Here is a 6,000-nt window from a genome sequence, read left to right as displayed (position 1 = left end):
TTAAGCATCTTTTTTTTTTTATTCATTCATGAGACATGGGGTGCACTGGCTTGCCAGCATTTATTGCCCGTCTCTAGTTGCCCGAGGGCAGTTGAGAGTCAACCACTCGCTGTGGCTCTGGAGTCACATATAGGCCGGACCGGGTAAGGACAGCAGATTTCCTTTCCTGAAGGACATTAGTGAACCAGATGGGTTTTTATGACAATGGTTTCATGGTCATAGACTTTTAATTTCAGATTTTTACTGAATTAAATTTCACCATCTGCCGTGGTGGGATTCTAACCTGGGTCCCCGGAGTGTTACTCTGAGTCTTTGAATGACTAGCCCAGCGACAATACCACTACTCCACCGCCTCCCCTGTAATGGCCAACCCACCTAAGCCGCACATCTTTGGAGTGTGGGAGGAAACTGGAGCACCCAGAGGAAACCCACGTAGACAAGAGGAGAATGTGTAAATCGCACACAGTTACCCAAGGCTGGAATTGAACCTGGGTCCCTGGCGCTGTAAGGCAGCAGTGCTAGCCACTGATCCACTGTGCCTCCCATTCAAATGCCCATTCAATTCATTTTTCCAAGTAATCAATTATAAAATGGACAGAAAGAACTTTATTCATTCCTTAAAATTTCTATTTTAAGTCCAAAGATGTGCGGGTTAGGTTGATTGGCCAGGTTAAAAATTGCCCCTTAGAGTCCTGGGATGCGTAGGTTAGAGGGATTAGCGGGTAAATATGTGGGGGTAGGGCCTGAGTGGGATTGTGGTCGGTGCAGACAAGATGGGCCGAATGGCCTCCTTCTGCACTGTAGGGTTTCTATGAATTCTATGAATTCTATGAATTTTGTGTTAGAATGGATTGAAATTATATGTACACTATATTCAGCACAAATGTGTTCTTTTATTCCTCTTATTTAAGTAAAGTTTTAAATTGTGTCGGTTTTTGTGTTAATCATGAAATAAATGAACAGATATGAGCTCAGTAGTATCACATTCATTACTAATCACACAGTGTACACCTTGAACACATGAAGTGCTAAAACCTCAATCTCTCTTCCAACTGTGCATACATTAAAATGTAAAAAATATTGACTCACACTGTTGTAAACACACTACAACAGCTTGTAAATAGTTATTGAGATTAAGACTGAAGCGTGCACCAACTCCTGTAAAAAGCAGCCATTTTATGTACAGGTCTCAGTGCTAACTGATGCCATTGGTTATATCTGTAATATTTTAATGCCATTGTTAACATATTTACTTGAAACAGGATGATAGCTCCATTAAAACGCTAAAATGAGCAATGTAACTTTACCAATTTTTACATTTGCACCATGGAAAGCATCCTTTCTGGATGTCTCACAGCTTGGTATGGCTCCTGCTCTGAACAAGACCACAAGACGCTACAAAGTGTTGTGAATGTAGCCTAGTCAATCACGCAAACCAGCCTCCCTTCCATTGACTCCGTCTACATTTCCCGCTGACTCAGAAAAGCAGCCAGCATAATCAAGGACCTCATGTACCCCGGACATTCTCTCTTCCATCTTCTTCCTTCGGGAAAGAGATACAAAAGTCTCAAAACATGCAAGAACCGACTCAAGAAGAGCTTCTTCCCTGCTCCCATCAGACTTTGGAATGGTCCGATCACACATTAAGTTGATCTTTCTCCACACCCTAGCTATGACTGTAACACTACATTCTGCACTCTCACCTTGCCTTCTCCCCTATGTACTCTTTGAATGGTATGCTTTGTCTGTATTGCGTGCAAGAAACAATACTTTTCAATGTAACCCAATACATGTGACAGTAATAAATCAAATCAAATCAAATCATGGTCAGCGTTTGGTAGTTTGCCTCAGTGCATAACACTCTCACCTCTGAGGCAGATGTCTGTGGGCTCAAGCTCCATTCTAGGGCTGAACATTTTGGTGTATTAAAAGGGGCTGCTATATTGCGAACCTGCAGACAGGACATTACATCTAAGCCCTGCCTACCTGGTCAAGTGAATGCAAAATATTCCACAGAATAATTGAACCAAGAGTAAAGTGGTGGTACTCTTGCCAATGTTTACACCTTTACCATCCACAGTAAATATGGATTACCTGGTCATTTCTCTTGCTGGTGTGTGTGGGATCTTGCTGTGTAAACATTGAGCACCACATTTAGAACAAAGAACAGTACAGCACAGGAAACAGGCCCTTCGGCCCTCCAAGCCTGTGCCGCTCCTTGGTCCAACTAGACCAATCGTTTGTATCCCTCCATTCCCAGGCTGCTCATGTGACTATCCAGGTAAGTCTTATGGTCTGCATAATAACACTGATCACACTTCAAGATAATTCCTTGGCTGTGAATCATTTGGGGCATATTCTGAGATTGTGAAAGGCACTATATAAATGCAAATTCCTTCCAGCTTTCCATCAGGGGCGGCACGGTGGCATGGTGGCTAGCACTGCTGCCTCATAGCGCCAGGGAACCAGGTTCGATTCGTGGCTTGGGTCACTATCTGTGCGAAGTTTGCACATTCTCCCCGTGTCGGCATGGGTTTCCTCCGGGCGCTCCGGTTTCCTCCCACAGTCCGAAAGACGTGCTGGTTAGGTGCATTGGCCAAGCTAAATTCCCCCTCAGTGTACCCGAACAGGCGCCGGAGTGTGGCGACTAGGGGATTTTCACAGTAACTTCATTGCAGTGTTAATGCAAGCCTACTTGTGATGCTAATAAATAAACTTTTGAACTAACAATGTTAATTACACTTGACTGATGGGCAATGGAAAGCTGTTGTGATAGGTGCCATTCCATGCACAATGATTTACCACATCAACAGTGGCAGAGAACTCAATCAGAGAAACTCAGAACATTCCCTGCCCTGAAGCTTGGGATCCAGAGAGTGACATGTGCCAACAATTTCTCTAATATCTGTGTAATCCAGATCAGGGGAGGCGAGGTCAGTAGGGCAGGTGGAAGAAAGTTCAAATTACGAGTTGCGTTCTTGGCTTGAATGACTTTCGAACCATTTGCTGCAAGGAAAATATTTAAACAATAATTTATATGCACACAAGAATAATGCAACCATTCTGATTGTGGCCAAAGCATCTCGAGTCGTAAGTGATGTGCTTGTATAACAAAGGAATAGTGTTAATATGCAGATAGCATCTCCATCTAGTGGTCATTCATGTGGAGCCAGTATTATGCTGGTAATAACACTGTACATTGGGAGATATATCCAATTACTTTGTATTGAAAGGCATGCTGTGGGGGTAAGCATCATTATCTGCCTCATCAGTTCATAGTTTTCAGCTTGATGCTTAGTTTTACATCAAAACAGTGCAAGTGGGCATGGGTTTGGCAAGTAAGACAATTATCGCAGTCATCATTTAGGCTACCAAGTGTTTGCAGAGAAGACTGCAGCACTCAAATAGAGTTTTTCTGTTTTGTATCATGTTGAGAGTCCCGGTTACTCTGTACACAGAGGGCGAAATCTTCTGGCTCTACACACCGACAAAATCTTCCGTTCCCACTGTGGTGGACCTCAGTTGTGCCTTTGTCCTATATGGACCACCGTTGTGTGTGTTTGTCATACCTGGACACATCCCCTCCCGGTTTGGTTCCTCCCCTCGGCACCTAGTATAAAGGTGGCTGTCTCCTCCCCCTCGTTCAGTCCAGGTCGGTTATTTGTTGGGATGTGCTCCTGATTCTGTTGTGAATAAAAGCCTACACTTGTATTGGCACACAGGTAGTCTTTCGCCTTATTGATAGCACATCACCCACTGACGGCATGCCCCCGCTGTGGGTTTCCAGGCAGCATGGGGTGGAATCAATGGGAATAGGTAGATAGATAGGTTCTTGATTGGTAAGGGGATCAAAGGTTATAGGGAAAAGGGGTTGAGAAACATATCAGCCATGATTGAATGGCGGAGCAGACTCGATGGGCCGAATGGCCTAACTCTGCTCCTATATCTTATGGTCTTACGGTCTGAATCCCATTGATAGCTATATAAGACCCTCGTCAGACCCCACTTGGAGTGCTGTGCTCAGTTCTGGTCGCCTCACTATAGGAAGGATGTGGAAAAGATTGAAAGGGTGCAGAGGAGATTTACAAGGATGTTGTCTGGATTGAGTGGCATGCCTTATGAGGATAGGCTGAGGGAGCTCGGTCTTTTCTCCTGGGAGAGACGAAGGATGAGAGGAGACCTAATAGAGGTGTATAAGATGTTGAGAGGCATAGATGGGGTGGACTCTCGGAGGCTTTTTCCCAGGGTGGAAATGTCTGCTAAGAGAGGACACAGGTTTAAGGTGCTGGGGGGTAGGTACAGGGGAGATGTTAGGGTAAGTTTTTCACACAGAGGGTGGTGGGCGAGTGGAATCGGCTGCCGTCAGTGGTGGTGGAGGCGAACTTAATAGGGTCTTTTAAGAGACTCCTGGATGAGTACATGGAGCGTAATAGGATGGAGGGTTATAGGTAGGTCTAGAAGAAAGGGATGTGTTCGGCACAACTTGTGGGCCGAAGGGCCTGTTTGTGCTGTAGTTTTTCTATGTTTCTATGATAGCAGCGGGACCAGAAGATCCAACAGCGTGCTGCCTCCCACCACCGAGAAACACCCCGCAGGGAGGCCAGGGAACCTCATCCATGATTTTCCACTCCCACCCACTATGGGACCAAAGTTTCCCAATCAAAATAAACAGACCTTTGGCTGTTCCATCAAACTCTCCATCCCACCCGTGACAATTCCAGCCACAGGCAGGACTGGAAAATCCTGGCCACAAGTCTTTATGTGATGTCCAACGCACTTTTCAAAGGCAAGTTATAACATCACTGTAATCCTATGAAAGCGAGAACGCAACTAACTCGCGGTACGCTGCCAACTCAGCGCCACTTGCAAAATCAGAGGAAGCCCCACAAAACATTGTCAATCAAATAAAATGTAGACGTTTAGAATGTGGACCGAGAATGAACACCAAAAAGACAAAAAACAATGATAGTTAGAAGGAATACATTAGAAGAAACTAGAGTGAAGATTTACATGGATGATCACATTGGAACAAGTAGTTCAGTTGGCAACAAAAGATTGTAGATGTGTTGTCTAAGTCAGAAGAAAAGAGGTAGATTTTGTGAAGTTGAAGGATTTGCAAAAATGCGAAACTCAACCTTGTAACAAGGAAAAAACTCATTAGCTGCCACATTCTATCCACTTTCCCAATGCCTCAGGAACCTGGACAATAAGCCTAGATCTGTGGAAGACAATTGAGGCCTTTGAAATGTGGATGCTAAGATGTATTTTAAAAATTCCAGATAATAAGACAAATGAAGAGACACTCAAAATTACAAGAACAAATGATCTCTAAGAAGTGACATCCGGGAAACTAAATGTCAATCTTGATCAGAGCTGAAAAGTGAGAGAGGTGTCTTCCAGAGGGCAAAGTGCCTTGCTGTAGTTGGATGACAAATGTCACAGAATCATCACAGACGAACTACAGCAGATATGTGAAGATGGCACAGAACAGATGAGCGTGACTGTACCATGACAGCAGATCTCCTGGTAGAAGTCGCTACAAACAGCAGGAGCAACAGAAACTCTTTGAGGACCCTGTCCCTTCTGGAAATACGGTGAAGAGCAATCACCTCTCATTCTGGCCCCAGTTTGTGGACCCTCACATGAGTGAGATCCCCAGCACCTGAAGGTGGTTAGCACTGCTGCACCAGGGGCCTGGGTTCGATTCCCGGCCTGGGTCACTGTTGTGTGGCGTTTGCACATTCTCCCCCTGTCTTGTGGGTTTCCTCTGGGTGCTCCGGTTTCCTCCCACAGTCCAAAGATGTGCTGGTTAGGTGCATTGGCCATGCCAAATTCTCCCTCAGTGTATCCGAACATGTGCCGGAGTGTGGCAACTAGGGGATTTTCACAGTAACTTCATTGCAGTGTTAACTTAAAACTACTTGGGACCAATAAATAAACTTTAAGCTTCAACTCAACCTCACACATCCCTGTGAAGACCAAGCGGCCCTGAGTCATTCT

This window comes from Mustelus asterias, chromosome 10, assembly GCF_964213995.1.
Source record: "Mustelus asterias chromosome 10, sMusAst1.hap1.1, whole genome shotgun sequence".
Lineage (NCBI taxonomy): Eukaryota > Metazoa > Chordata > Chondrichthyes > Carcharhiniformes > Triakidae > Mustelus > Mustelus asterias.
The sequence above is the reverse complement of the archived record's forward strand: the minus strand, read 5'-3'. Positions refer to the sequence as shown.